This window comes from Pyxicephalus adspersus, chromosome 5 (genome assembly GCF_032062135.1).
Source record: "Pyxicephalus adspersus chromosome 5, UCB_Pads_2.0, whole genome shotgun sequence".
NCBI classification, from domain to species: Eukaryota; Metazoa; Chordata; class Amphibia; order Anura; family Pyxicephalidae; genus Pyxicephalus; species Pyxicephalus adspersus.
The window spans coordinates 144,217,172-144,233,641 of NC_092862.1; the positions used below are offsets into that span (position 1 = coordinate 144,217,172).

Below are 16,470 nucleotides of genomic sequence, written 5' to 3' on the forward strand. Positions count from 1 at the left end.
TTGGATAGCAAAGAAATGGCAACGTTATTCAGAAGATCTACAGGCCAGAAACAAAAATGTAAAAACTGTCAGAAATAAATGGATATAATCGTTGGAAATCTTTTTTTCGTAGATTTGCGCCATATATGCCCCCCCATTAGATTCCGCTCCCCCCGTAGATGATGATTTGTCTCGCTGTAATTCCAGCTTTGTTGTCTTCGCTCTCCTGAACTCCGGCACCCGGCACTGACATCTCAGGTTGGACCATTTGTTGCTGTCAATCCATCGCCTGTGTAGAATGTTCTGTTTGTCTAACAGCAAAGCGTTAATGGCGTCATAAACCAGGCCGGTCGTATTTTACAGCCCGGAGCGGACAGAGCGCATGCAGGGCAAATGACTTATAGAGCTCTGAATAATATGTGTGAATTTTATTATTCTTTATTCATTCACAATTTTACAATGTTATTAATTGGTGTGAATGATTCCTGAATGTTGTTTCTATGTATAGATTTTCAGGGAATGGGGTGGGGGGCGTCCATATTTACTCATTTGGGTCTGATTTAATAAAGCTCTCCAAGGCTGGAGAGGATACACTTTCATCAGTGAAGCTGGGTGATTCAGCAAACCTGGAATTATTTTTTTCAAAGTCATTTGCTATTTGCAATCAAATGTTTTGAGTCCTGCACCAGATCCATTCCCAGTTTGCTGGATCGCCCAGCTTCACTGATAAAAGAGTATCCTCTCCAACCTTGCAGAGCTTTAATAAATCAGGCCCAATAGTTCCCTATGGGGACTGATTATAGAATAAAGGGCTCGATTTATAAATGGTTCCCCTGTCCATTCCTCTGAAATTTGTTGAGAAGAGTTTGAATCTCCTTTCAGTTCCTACCGTATTAAAACAATGAATGGTTCTGCCACCTAGTGGCCACTTGTTGAAGTTCACAGCTGTCACAATAGGAAATGCTTTCTGTATAAACAAAGCACCCTGATCTTTCTGCTTTTTTCCTCCTGGTGGTAATTTCAGTGTTAGACTGATCACCTGGTCATTCCACAGCTCATCACAGCTCATTTGATCTGCAGAAGTTTGGAGAAAGCCAAAAGGCAGATTTGGTATTTAACCATTTCGTGGCTGTGGATTCAGTAAACAACAACAAGAAATATTGTTGGAGCTATATAAATCCTGGTTATTAACCTCCCAACCGTTAAGCCTGCACTTTTCCGTACTAAAAAAAGTTGCAATTATCGTTAACCCTGAACTTTTCTCCCTACATTAAAATCCTCACTTACCTGGTCCCGCTGTGCTCATCCAGCGTCGTGTCCGTGTTCCAGCGTCGTCCTCCAGCGTCGATCTCCCTCTCCAGCGTCGGGTGCCTTCTCCTATACTAGCGGGACGGGTAAGATGCCGGCAGGCTTCTTACCTGGTCCCGCTGATCATCCAGCGTGGTTCTCGTTCCAGCGCCGGGTGATCTCTGAAACAAGAAGCCGGCCGGCGTAGGAAAAAAAAGCCGGCCGGCCTCTCCCTGCGTGCGTGCGCGATGACGTCGGCGCGTGTGCGGGAAATTCAAATTGAAACTCATTCATTCATTTTGTATTGGATTGGATACAGGAGTTTGTATTCAATCCAATACATAATGAGAGTTTGAATTTTGTTCTCATTTTGTATTGGATTGAATACAAAGTCCTGTATCCAGTCCAATACAAAATAATAGAAAATATATTTATGTGGTTTTGTCTATAGGTATGTGAGGGACACTAGGGAGGTGTTTTAGAAAAATATATTACCATACAGTATAACGAATTATCGCATTTTCAGTATTTTTCATTTATTTATGTATTCTTGTTTAAGCTGATTTTTGTGTTTTTCCTTTAATTTTATTAAAAGTAATTTTTTTTTTTCACATGATTGTGTGTTTCAAACATTTTTTATATTCATGATATCTACTACAACCCTATTCGGACATATTTCTGTAAGTTACAGGTCTACAATTTAAAAAAAAAAAATTTCATGAAAACCTGTAACGCTTTTGGTACAGAAGTCTAGACATCAGTGTAACGCCCAGGTGGTTAATAATAATAATAATAATAATAATAATAATAACAATAATAATAATACTGTGCAGTTGCATCGTTGTCTGAGTTTATTTTTCACATTCATAGCTCAGATTCAACCTTAAAAAATAAAGCAATGAGTTCAGATTCTGTCCTATGATAAATTTAATTGTGGGAGGGAGATGGTTGTTAAGGCACACAGCAGGCATTGATCCCATTGGTTGGTGGCTGTCAGGGGCGGGTCATGGGTGGTAAGGTACATAGTGGGCAGTAATCCCATTGGCTGCTGGTTCCCAGGGGCGGGTCAAGATAGAAGGGTGTTAAGGTACATAGTTGGCAGTGTTCCTATTGGTTTTTATGGTCGCTGCATGATAAGAAAGGTGAGTATGGAGTCTGCCCATATCAAACAGCAGCTAATGGTAGATCCACACCCTGAACTGAATGCCAGTTAGTTTTCTAAATCATCATAAGAAATGTTTTATAAAAAAAACAAATTTTTCCTACGTTTTCATCTTTTGCTGCATCTAAAAGCTGCTGATCTCCTGCAGCCTCTTTGCAGTCACATTTTTACATGGCACTGCTGCTTTCATTTATCAGGATGGGTTCTGCTTGTAGCTTTTATCTGGGGAATCTGGGACGAGGTGACAACCTAAGACAAAGAGCTACAGGACGGGTCAAAGCATTTGATTAAATATAATTAAAAGTGTTTCCTTATATCTGTTCAATAATTTCTATTTATCCTGCCAAAAATCCAGCCAGCTGATCACTTCCTGTGCAATCTGCAGTAATGTTACCAGCCCCGCCCATCTGTAAGAACTAACGAACCCCATCCTATTGAATTGAGGACCGGTGCTGGGTGACAACGCTGTTCCCCTATATACACATTACGGTAAGCGTTGTCACCCTGAGACAGGAAGTCTATGGCTGTTAGGTGAAAAAAGAAAACAAATGCGGCCTCTGCTGCAATAAAGGATATTTTTGGAGAAGAATGGGATTGTTTGCACTGTGCAGTCCACCTGTTCTTCCTTATGGCTGACCCCAGGGATTGGGCCCCAGTGTGTAAATAAATAAAGGAATGGACTGACCATTCCTTCCCCCCTCCCCCACAGCCCTGGTCCTTGTCCCTGACCCCCCATCTCTATCACATGAATTGCAGGCTCCACAGTAAGTGACACCAGGGTCTATTTTGGAGCTGGAAGGCAGCAAGGAGGACACCAGACACCCTCCCACCCATCGCAGGGGCTGCCTGCCTACCCTTCAGATGACTTTTCTTTCTCGCTGCTGCTGCACAGGAGAACAAGCTGATATCTGGGAGGGGGGATCAGCCTGAACCCTTCAAACTAAAAAAAAAAATCCAAAAACTTTCTGCCCTTTTATTCCCAAAAACTGGATATAAAAAAAACCAAAAACATTCTGGGATCTACAAAACTTTCCAAGAAATCCTAAAGACAGAGAGCGGTCCCCATGAGAGGCTGGGGGGTACCTAAAACTATACCCAAAAATCTCTGACACCGGGAAGAGGTCCGAAGAACAAAAACAACAGGTATTGCATGGAACTTTTATTAAAAAATGCTTTGTTCATTGAAAGGGTTTGTTGGATTGTAAGCTCTTCGGGGCAGGGTCCTCCCCTCTGTATCACTGTCTGTATCTGTCTGTCATTTGCAACCCCTATTTAATGTACAGCGCTGCGTAATATGTTGGCGCTATATAACTCCTGTATAATAATAATAAGGCTCAGCGGTCAGGTGGGTGTGGCATTACTGGACCCCCTATCATAAAGACAAACTTCAGCTGCTGGGACTTGTAGTGCTTTAAAAACCATTTAGCCTTGATTGGCAAAGGTCAGATTGATGATTTAACAAGAAAGCTTTCATTGTATTTTGTTTATTTATTTTTTGGTTGTTGTGTTTTTGCATATAACTGATTCTTTCTGTTACTTATATTATTGTTTTCATTTTACATTGATTTTGTTGTTTCCTGTTTTGTTGATTGTTTTTGTATTATTATTATTATATTTTATTGACAATTTACATTCATTCGCCTTTCTTTCTTTCTCTCTTTCTTTCTTTCCTTCTCTCTCTCTCTCTCTCTTTCTTTCTTTCTTTCTTTCTTTCTTTCTCTCTCTCTCTCTCTCTCTCTCTTTCTTTTTTTCTTTCTTTATATTATTTGTTTGTTGTAACTTGGATGAAGCAGACAAACATTGCAAAGCTGGACAAGCAGACAGCAATGTCCAGATATAAATATTCCTCTATGGAGAGTGATGAACTTTCCACAGACAAATATTCTCTATGTGTCCTCATGATAGTTTTTATATTCATAGAGAAAAGCCATCACATAATATTCTGATAATATGTCACAGACCTGCAGAAATTCTTTGTAAGTCATTTTAGTAATGTAGTCTGTAACATTTATATGATTAATTATTGAAATACTCCAAGACTGGGGAAGATAGACTGTCATGGGAGAACCTGGGTGATCCAGCAAACTTGGAATGGATTTCTTAAAAATCATTTGCTCTTAGTAGGCAAATATTTTGAATTCTGGATCAGATACATTCCAGTTTTATATATCTTCTCTGGTCTTGGAGAATTTTGATCAAGCCGAAGAATGAGATTTTTGTTGGAATCATCAGTTATCACTGTGTTTGCTGTGAAGGTTCATGTTGATATTTTAATAATTAGTATTGTAGATTGATAGCTCTATGTCCATGTTTGAAAACCATTGACTGTGTTTTATTTAAAAATCTATTTCACTATTATTATTAAACAGTATTTATATAGCTCCAACATATTATGCAGCGTTGTACACTAAATAGGGGCAGCCAATGACAGATACAGACAATGACAGAGGAGGAGGCGAGGATTATAACAATCAATCAATCTATAGAATGGAAATATTGCTATAAATGAGCCCAATATTAGAACATACATAAGTATATGCCATTGGTCCTCATCGATATAATAAAAGGTCTTAGATATGAACAGCTGGCCTGAATGTGTTACTTTTCTTTCTTTTTTTACCTACCTAAATAAAATAATTTAAACTGAGCAGCTTCAGCTACATAAAAGTGATCAATACATTGTATAAAGTGAATGATACTTCTTATAGATCGATCAATACATTGAATAGAGTGAATGATACTTCTTATAGATCGATCAATACATTGAATAGAGTGAATGATAGTTCTTATAGATCTATCAATACATTGAATAGAGTGAATGATACTTCCTATAGATTGATCAATACATTGCATAAAGTGAATGATACTTCTTATAGACTAATCAATACATTGTATAGAGTGAATGATATTTCTTATAGATTGATCGATACATTGTATAGAGTGAATGATACTTCTTATAGATTGATCAATACATTGAATGATATTTCTTTTAGAGTAATCAATACATCGTATAGAGTGAATGATATTTCTTATAGAGTAATCAATACATCGTATAGAGTGAATGATATTTCCTTTAGATTGATCATTACATTGTATAGAGTGAATGACACATTGAAGCTGTTGTGTTCTCTTTAATTTCATCAGATATTTGTTACATTTCCCTATAAGACATGTTACATGTTTAAAGACTCACTGGAAGGGCTCGTTATAAGAATAAAGAATATTTTATGTCTTTGATAGAATTAAAGGGGACCAATCATCACATTTTATACATTTTTACCTTTTATATAATGAAATACATTTAAATGAGGGAAATCTTCCAATGGGGACACCGGTTTTATTTTCAACCAAGAGGAGATTTCCCGACATTGGATCTCACTTCCTGTTGTGCCTACAATTCAGGAAGTAGTTATGTGTCCCCAATGAGCAATAACACAAAACAATTACCTGATTTGGGGTTCCAATTATTCTTTGCTCTATGTAAGAAAGTTTTGGCTTTTCATTTACTTTAATTAAAGTTTTTGTCTCATTATTAATGATTGTTTGGGATTTGTAGGAGTGAAGTGAGAAAAGTTTTTTTGATTATTTTTGCTTACTTTGCTTTTTTTGATTTTACTTATGGACAACGTCTTCCCTACACTGATTGTGGGTTGTCACTTATCTCCCCATTCTCTGGGATAGTTTTATATAATTGGTTGCACACAGAAAAAGGTTGTGCAGATCCCATCGGTGATACAATTTGTGCACTGGTTGTTGTATATTTGCATGGTTGGGGTCTCGGCCATCCAGCTGGGTTTGCTTTAGGGGGTCTGATAATGATGGCAGCCGGCGAGTCCTTCAGCCTTGATTTCTACAAATGGCGATGTGGAGAGACCAGGCGACAGCTGCGGCTATTTTTGTCTGCACAGCTCAGGGCAGCGATGCGTCCGCTGTGTCCCAGCGACAACTGATAACTCCCCGGGACGATAAACAGGAGTGCGGCCATGCTGGCTTATAGAGTGACTCCAATGTGCACAATGTGGGCACCACAACCCCAAATACAAATCCAAAAAATTAAGGGTGCAAGTTAAGATTTTGGTTTTCGCTGGCTGCATGCTTGTTGCAAGGTGGTGACTTACCAATGGCGTTATCTCTTCATTATTTTACATAGCATTACCGTGTTGCCTTTGGTGAAATTACCCCCCCATGGAAAATCTTGGCTCAGTCTGCAATATATTTGGTGGATTTTCCATTTATTTGTTGTAGTGTTTTTGTATTTTTTATTTTTTTATGTATTAGTTTTAGATATTTTTTACTTTTTTATTATTACATTTTTGGTGTAAGTGAAATCTCCCAATTCTGTTCACCTCTTCATAGACATGATTTCTGATATGTGACAGGTGCTCTTTGTGATGGGGGGACCAGGAAGTCCATGCGATAACTCCCTGGTGTTGTATCTCTCCCATGTGATCTGTAATAAATTATCACAATCATTAGGTGGGAATGTTCTGTCCTCTGTCCTTGTGATTATCTCAGCTGTTGTGGGGGTATTAGGATTGGGGGAGGGTGCTGCTCATACTTCCCAATCTGATATAACCCATTAGAGGGGAAGGAATGAGCATCTCCTGTGTCTCCTCTTACTGGCAGGGTTTCAGTGGCCCCGGAGGGGATATTTAGCAGAAATCTGGAATTTCCTAATGATTTCCTGAAGTGATAACTGATTGTCCTAATTCTGCCATCTCATCACAGGTTTTATGTTTCCGCTTACATGGATCCTGATTTATTAAAGCTCTCCAATGCTGGAGAAGATACACTTTCATCAGTGAACCGGGTGATCCAGCAAACCTGGAATGGATTTCTTTAAAGTCATTTGCTAGCAAATGTTTTCAATCCTGGACCAGATCTATTCCAGGCTTGCTGGATCACCCAGCTTCACTGATGAAAGTGTATCCTCTCCAGCCTTAGAGAGCTTTAATAAGTCGGGGCCATTGATGCTGAACATGTTGCATGCAGGCTGCTGCAATGTAACGTGTTTCCTGGTCTCAGATCTGCTCAGCACTGGGATTGTCTGATAAATGCATGGTTAAAAAAGTGTGCAGTGATCGCATTGTTGTTGCATTTTTATCCATCCAGTCCTAGGATTAGCAGAACTCTGCTCTCCTTAGTCCTGTGGTGGGGAGGAAGGGACAAGGCATCTTAGACCCTCATCTTCAACAATTCTGCCCTCTATCTCTCCCTTAACTGTTCCCTTAACCCCTGCATTAAAAATGCTTACTTTGATATTACTGAACAGCTTCTCTTTGCATTAGAAGCTGCATCAAGATAGTGCCCGCCTCATTTCCTGGCTGGGGGACCCTTGCTCCCCTTTCAGTCATAGAGGCTGAGCATCACATGCAGGTGTCATTACATGCGGGTGTTACCTACATCCTCCAGCAATCAAGATATTTTTATATTTGTATAACTTGAGTGAAGAGTTTGAAACTAAATCCTTTGCAACTCTCAGAACCACAAAGTTGCATCCACTTAGATCCCAGTAGTTGCCCCTTTCATTGAGCATTAAAGGGGCAAATTATCCTCTGTCCCTTAGTCCTCCCTTATTCAGGTTTTTATTGCAGCCCAGTCCTTGTGGGAAATTCACCCCCCCTGTGTCCCAATGACCATAGTTAGGTAAGGGAGATCCAAAATGACATGTGACCCAGTCCTGGCCTTGTATTGATGATAATGCTGGTTTTATGGGGGGTCGCCAGTGGGCACACTTGTGTTCTGTGCAACTTTTACAAGCCTTGTGTGTCAGTGATATACTCACTATGATGTACTCACAGCTAGTGACATGACTATGGACTTTGTACAGCACTACATAATATGTCGGCGCTATATAAATACAAGATAATAAATGATCCGGATGCTGCAGGTAACGATCAGGGACAGTCCTTACAGAATTAGATAAAAGCAGAATGAACAAAATGCAATAAATCGGCACTCTCACCAAATATAATTCATGACTGCATACATATGGCAATGGGAGACTTATTGTAACTATTGCTACACATGTGCGGCTCTCTGCATGATCATTCGCTGCTTAAGCTGCATCTGTGCGCATGCTTGAAAATGAATGATCAGGGATCGGTCAGACTGCATTGCTTGTGACACCAAAAAATTCTCAAGGTTTTATGTTGTTGAATGATAATAGGTTGGGAAGCGTTTATTCCTTTACCCTTCCACCGATAGGACTCCAAGTTATGGCGGCAAATTGCGTGCTATGTCAGTAGGATGGCAGATGGGGGAATTGCAGCACAGACACCCTAGGGATCCTTATGGTGAGACCTACCACGTCTCCTGGGCCATGGAAAGCGGCTCCTCTTCTCCTTCCTGAATTTTTATTTTATTTTGCACAATATGCACCCAAAATGTCCATCAGTAACTTTGTAAGGTAGTTTATGTGAAAGGAATGGTTGGGCTTTGGCACCACTGGTCCCAGTGCTGGAGAGCTGAGCTCAAAAATGGGGATTGGAGTGGACCTGGCATCAGATATAATTTCATGCATGCTAAATCAGATTACACCTGTGAATATGAAGCGCTTCCAGGTATTTATTACCTCCCAGAGTTACCTCCCCTTGCCAATGTCTTCAGCTGTTCCCCCAGAAGAACAGAACCCTCCTGGCCCAGGCATCCTCTGGGTCACCTTCTCCTTCCTGTACTGAGATGTTGGCCCACAGATGGCACAACCATGTAAGTCCCAGTGCCCGTGCCGTTCTTGGATTTTCTGAAGAATGATACTGTGACAACACATAAATGTATTCATATAGTACCAGACATGCAGTTACTGACAGGTCCTCTTTACATTTTGGTGTTGCAGGAGGATCAGGGGTTTTGTGACATTACTGGTGACTAATGCCTAGTGCTAGAATCTCAATGGGTTCTATTTATACAGCAGTGACTCTGACATTCAGCAACATTCTCTGGTGGAGAACCCTCCAGGTCCATGTGGCAGTGATTGATTCCCCCACCAGGGAATGTTTGGTGAATGTCAGATTCTTTGCTTTATAAATAAACTCCCAAGAGGCCACTTGCATTCTTCTATGGTGTCACAGCCTCATTGGATGAACCAGTAAGAAGTCTCCATCACTGCCCCTCTGTAGTGATCCGGATTTTGCAGCATGCTGGCCAGTGGTTGGTTTTGTAATATGACCGTTGGTGTTGATGTGCCGGTTTGCATGGGTCATAGGGTGATGGGGCTTTTTGGAAAGGGCATCAATGTCAGTGCCAGGAGCTCTGTGCCACCGTCTATCAGTGCTCATGTTCCAATGCTGAATGCTCATCGCCAAATCTCAATAATGGCCGGAAACACCCAAATTACCAAGATGGGCACGAAGAGAGCCAGGGAGCATGGTAAAGAGATCTACCAAGGGAAATATACCAAGGCTAGGCTTCTGGTGCATTCCACCCAATGGAAGGGTGGTGCATGTTTGGGTTCATGATGGCCTAACTGTGATGTCATGGCATTCCACCATCTGACCCGACCTCCAGCCATCTGTGCTGACACGCGGGCATGTTTAGTGATATCATCACAACATTAATAGGATATTTGATCAGATATTCCCTGTAAATGCACACAGTAGGTTTGTTTGCCTGGGCACCATGCCAGCATGATGTGAGGCACAAGACTTAACACTTGTCCTTCCCCTCCCGGTAACAGCTGTACATTTTCCTTGGGTAGGGGTGTTACAGTAAACAGCAACACCAACCAAACAGCTTCATGCAAAGATACCCAATTGACAAAGCCACTCATCATCTGATGCAACATGGCATTGGCATCTCCAGGTAAGGATGCATTGCTCTGCGGAAAAAGACATCCGGAGAACAGCAACAGGACAACGATGGATGCATCAGCCTCCCAACCTTCTACAACCAGGGTTCCTCCAGAGCTTGCTGGGGGTTCCTCAGCAATAAGCAGTTTGTGCCCCTCAGGTCAGTATAAGTAACACAAATGATCTGTAAGGGTGACATTCTTCCCACTGACCAGCAATGTAAGAGGAATTCTTCCCACTGACCACCACACTAATATACTGTGAGCTATGCATATAGTAATTTTAGAAGGGGGTCCCTGAAGACCTGAAAGTTATTCCAAGGCTTCCCCAATGTTATTATGTTGAGTAAGTTTCACCATAGGAGGTTTCAGGTTGTGTTTTCAGAGGATGTGATGTTGCAGCATTTGCTGTAGCATTATTATTATTATTACACAGTATTTATATAGTGCCGACATATTACGCAGCGCTGTACAAATTCCATAGTCATGTGACTATCTGTCCCTAAATGAGGCTCAAAATCTAATGTCCTTTCCATAGTCACATGTCAATAATACAGTCAAGTTTTTAGGGGGAAACCAATGAACCTAACTGTATGTTTTTGGAATCTGGGAGGAAACTGGAGTACCCGGTGAAAACACACACAAACACAGGGAGAACCTGCAAACTCCATGCAGATAGTGCCCTGGCCGTGATTTGAACCTGGGACCCAACACTGCAAAGGCCAGAATGCTAACCACTGAGCAACCATACTGACCGTAAGAGCGGAGACTCCTCCCACAAGCTCTGGGTGACATTTTGGTTCACAAGTACAATTCTGTTACAATTGCAATTTTAGCTATTAAAAAATTGTCACTGTTGTGCTGATTGGTGTCCACAAAATCCCTCCCCCCATCTTATTCCATTGTTATGCTAACTACAAATCTGCATAAACAAAAGCATCAAAAAATGGGGGGAAGGATTCTAAATAAAAACACAAATTTTCCTCTTCTTCACCATTACATACAAATCACACATCTGATATCCTTTTCATCTGAAGACATAGCATTGGTTGATTATATTTTGAAGTAAATATTTTGGTTTGTGCAAATGATCTGAATATTGCATTGGGAACACTAACGCATGCAATATTTCAACACTTCCCAGGAAATACAAACTGGTATATCCTAATCTGGTAGCAAATGAATAACCTGTGCACCCAAAAAATGATTTATATGATAGGTTAGACCAGCAGTTGCCAACTGGTGGCCCGCGGCTCTGGCTGGTGCGCCCCCCAATGAGGTCATTAGAAGGACCCCCTGGGGAGAGGGTACACTGGCTAGAGCCACTGACCACATCTCCCGTACAGATTGTAGGCTCAGGGCGGTGGGTGGGTTGTGCCTCTGGATGAGTTCTGGCATTATGACCTCACTCTGGGGTGAGGTCACGTGACACACGGCTCCCCGCGCATACACAAGTCTGAGCATTTAGTTGTCCCTAGGTCCAAAACCTGGCGACCACTGGGTTAGATCACAAAGGTGAAAAGGTATATTGTGCAGAACTAAGACATCTCCAAGAAATGCTCTAGGACCCAAGTGGTGAAGACTTGAGTGGCAGGAATATACAGGAAGCAGTTTTACCTGCCAAAAGAATATGTCAACTGTCTGGTAATTCGCCCCACCCGTACTATGGTGTTCTATGTGGACAAACAATTTAGGCCCGTTGACCATCATATCTATAGGAGCTTGTTGATCCAAATCCACGACAGCATGAAGTTGCCACTACTTAGCCAATATTTTCATGTTGCCCATCACCCCCGTCTTCTGGCTGGTATTATTGTGTTGCTCCCCCACCTCTATACCCATTATTATGACATTAAGCAACTTTAATTGAAGGGTTCCATGAGATTTTGTAGTTTTTGTGAAAATTTGCTGCCATTTGTGTGGTCAGGAGCTATGTTGGATAAGAAGACCTGGCTCACCATTCCCATTCATCCCAAAAGTTTGTCAGTAGGGTTAAAGTCAGGGCTCTGTGCAGGACACTCGAGTTCCTCCATGGTGACCACATGTCTTTATGGAGGGGGCTTTGTACCCCGGGGCACAGTCATCGTGGAACAGAAAAGGGTCTTCACCGAACTGTGACCAGAAGGCTGGAAGAGCACAAATGTCTGCAATGTCTTTGTATGATGGAGTTTTAACATTTATCCTCCAACTGGAAACATCTGAATTCATTTGGAGGATTGTGCACATATTGTTAGCCATATTCTGCACTTATCAAGGTCCTCAGCCCTGCAGGCTCCATGCAAAGTCTTCTATTGGTGGGCTAGTACACATGACCAGTGCCGTGACACCCACCAGGAGCTCTACAATCTGTATGGCCAACCACGGTTCCTCCGGTGGTTAATGGGGGTTCCTTGAGCAATGAGCAGTTTGCACCTCTCAGGTCAGTATAAGTGACCCCAATGATCTTTTTGGCTATCTGTAAGGGCGACATTCTTCCCAATGGCCAGCAATTTAAGAGGAATTCTTCCCAATGACCACCACACTAATATACTGTGATCTGTGGATATAATAATTATAGAAGGGGTTCCCTGAAGACCTGTCAGTCAGAGGAAACAGCTGAAAGAGCCTGCGGGGAATCGGCACCACTGTGATCACACTGATATATATATATATATATATATAGAGTCTTGTAATCATTTGTACAGCAGAACTCAGACAGGTGGTGGGAAAAGCAGAACAATGAGCCAGTCGTTCTGCAGGGCAGGAATGCTACTGATAGGAAGCAAAGAAATAATACCAGGAAGATGAGGTCATATGGGTCTATTAACAAAGCAGTGAATCCAATATTCACTGAAACATTCCCTGGTGGAGTATCAATAGCTGCCATTGAAACACATAGACCTGGAAGATTCTGCACTAGGGAATGTATCGTCGAATGTCATATTCAGTGCTTTATCAATAAACCCCAAAGCTTGTTGTTTCTGTGATAGGGACATGTAAGTGAAAGTGAAACCTCAACAAAAAGATCAGGTCTCTTCTCATGCCAGGCAGGTGGTGTAGCAGAGCTGTGTAAATCTCAGGACTAACCGGACAGAAAATGTAGATGATTGCAGCCAATTATCCAAAACCTTTGGCCTCGCTGAGGGCCAAACCAGAGGATTATCATGATGCTGATATTTTCAGTGGGGAGCCTACAACGTGTTTGTGTTGTTGGAAAAGAACATTGTATCCAGTAAAGTTCACTTTAAATCCTAAGCAGAAATTGTTTCCATCAGTAATGAGGAGTTTGTTGAATACCAGGTTGGGGTAGGAAGGTGGGGGGCAGAGCGGAGCTTCTGTGCCGGGGAGGGCTGCACATCGACATAACTCAGAGATTAAGGGGGCTATTTTAGTGGTGAGATTTCCTTTCTGGGAGTGTCAAAGGCAAAAGAGCGACCAGAGAGGTGACTTTGTTCTTGGCATTTAGGCGTCACATAAAGGTACAATCATAATCCAGCACTGACATAGAATAGTGCTCTGTGCTGGGGTGCAATTGTGGCCCATAGGAAATATTTCGGTCTCAGTCACAGCTTGTATCATGGCAGGGTGTACAGCAAGGTTTATAACCTAATTGTTTCTTGTTTTAATCATACTTTGCTTCCTCTTATCCTGTGTTTAATGAGTCTCCATAAATCCCTTTCCACCATGCAGATATCTGAACATCCTTATTGCCTGTGGCTACAATTCATGCTCCGTTGTCTTCATTTGTAGCCATTATGCTGTACAGAGCTAAGACTACAAATGTAACAATTCCATCCATGATACACAATGCAAGGAATCATGGGACATGGAGTTTTCCTATAGGCAGGAATGTGACAGTGCAGCTGCTCTGCTGCCCTCTAGTGTTCAGCCAGAAATAGCAAAAAGCTACAGCCTCTGCACATGGAGTGAGGTGTGCTTGTAATTGTAGCTTCTAAGCTTTCAGCAAGCATTAAGCATTTGTGGTAAAGCCTTTAAAGAAAGCTGTAGTTGCAGTATGAGGATGAAAAAAACACTGCCATTGTAAGCAAGCCCATAGTAGGCATTTAAAGAGGCCCTGTCAGCAACCTAAAACATTACCATCAAAAGCACAGAAAAAATAGTTTGAATGATTGAAATACTTACTTGCAGTCTTATCTGTGTCCATAAATACATTTTTGCTTACTAACTCCTGGGCCCTGAACTTGTTAGAAAAATACACTTGCCAAGTCCCCAACACAGACCCCTCCATTCTTCTAATTATTGCCTATGCTGGCCCTGCTCCATTGGCCCTCCCATTAGTTAGCTGGGAAAGAAGAAAGGAGAATACTATAGGTCAGTGTTCTGGTTCCTCCAGAGGTTGCTGGGGGTTCCTTGAGCAATGAGCAGTTTGCACCCCTCAGGTCAGTGACACCAATGATCTTTTTGGCTATCTGTAAGAGTGACATTCCTCCCACTGGCCAGCAATGTAAGAGGCGTTCTTGAACACCACACTAATATACTGTGAGCTGAAGATATAATAAATATAGAAGGGGTTCCCTGAAGACCTGCAAGTTATTTCAAGGGTTCCTTCATGTTAAAAAATTGAGAAACATTGTGTGCCATCTGAGTCCATTGGGACCACATTGGTTCCAGGATGGTGGCTCTCAGCAGCAATCTCAGGGCTTTTGGATATCTGCACAAGGGAGGTTTTTACAAACAGACACCATGAAGACCATGAATTTTCAACGAGTAGTCTGATGACAGCATCTCTTTTTTTTGTGCTTCCCCCCCCCCCCCCCCAAACTCAAGCTGAGGGGTGCTTTAATGGTTGCTTGAAGTGTGCCAAAAACTGCAGCAGCTTACTGTACGCTGTGCTCCTATACCAACTAAAGATTGTGTGATTGTGGGAAAAGTAATAAAGACCAACGTGGAGGACAGTTTATCAAAGCATTTACTTAACATTTATATCCCATTTCAATGAATGACTAATAAGTTTTCATTCCATGATGCCAAATTTTGCACAATCCGCCTGGACTCCTTGTGTGTGTGATTGCAGCAAAGGACAAAGCAGAAATATAATCTTATTTCATATAGTCAGTCTCCCTCCCCCCCAGAGCCAGAAAACGAATAAAGCCGGACAGTTGGTGGTCATCAATGGCCAATAACGACCATACAAAGCCTTAAGGGTTTAGACCTTGACTTTAAACCGTAGATGCTCATTTTCAGCTAACACTTATAGTTTAATACATTGTGACTATATCACTATTAAATCCCAACTCCTTACAAAAGTTTTTTAGGTGGAGTGGATAAGAGTTGTTTCCTTTGCCAAAAATTACCCAGCAAAGCAATACCCCATCAGATCTCCAATCTCAAACTCCAGTGTCAATCTTCTAGTTCCCCCAGATTTCACTCATTCCTTCTGCTGACCTCCACTTCATTATAGAAGACAGTTGAGGTCAGCAGGAGGAACCAATTTGAACAGTTAGTTTCTCACTTCATTGGACCAATTCTACTAAAATTCTACTAAATGAGTGGTGTTTGTTGGGTGGGCAGCAAAACATTAATAAAAGCTTTTTTTTTTCTTGAACAAGACCCATATCGCCTATGGATTACTCCTGTTGATTTATACACTATTATAGTGGACAGTCCAAAAGTGAAGAACAGCAGGAGTAACAAGTGAAGTCTATGAGAGATCAGGAAGGAGTCTGACACTATTTGAAGGGTTGGATGTCTCCTATGGCCTCCCCCAGGTTGACCTCTACACCATTATAGTAGACACTTGAATGTATCAGGGAGATCTATGAGGCACCAGGACACTGACACTCTTTGGTTTCCCAGCAAACATCAGTGGACCAATCCTACTGCATGAGCGGTGTTTGGTAGATGGGCAACAATGTATAAAAAAGAGCTTTTACTTCTTAAAAACCCATGTCTCTTACTGGTTCCCACTGCTGACCACACTTTTATATTAGCCAGTTTTAAAGTGAAGGTCAGCAGAAGGAAACAATGGTATCAATGGACTAACTAGGAGAATGACACTCTTTGAAGGGCTGGTTTCCCACTTTATCAGGCAAATTCAACTTCATGTGTTGTGTTTGTTGGGTGGAGAGCAACAATATGAAAAAATGGCTGTTTCGGATTCCCTTCATTATAGTAAACAATTGTAAGGTGAATGTATCAGGGAGATCTATGAGCACCCAGGAGATTGACACTCTTTGGTTTCCCAGCAAATGTCTGCAGACAAATTCTATTGCATGAGTGGTGTTTGGTTGGTAGGCAGCATTACACAACAAGAGCT

The 16,470-nt window shown here is 41.6% G+C and overlaps 1 protein-coding gene across 1 annotated transcript in view; it reads left to right on the forward strand.

Annotated features, from left to right (window-relative positions):
• Positions 1-3,292: 3,292 nt before the first annotated feature.
• The window catches only part of OBSCN (obscurin, cytoskeletal calmodulin and titin-interacting RhoGEF), a 233,612-nt gene continuing 220,434 nt past the window's right edge, over positions 3,293-16,470 (forward strand). Inside the window, exon 1 of the mRNA XM_072413427.1 lies at positions 3,293-3,571. The gene's annotated coding sequence lies outside the window, so the exon portion shown is untranslated. The remainder of the gene's footprint in view (positions 3,572-16,470) is intronic.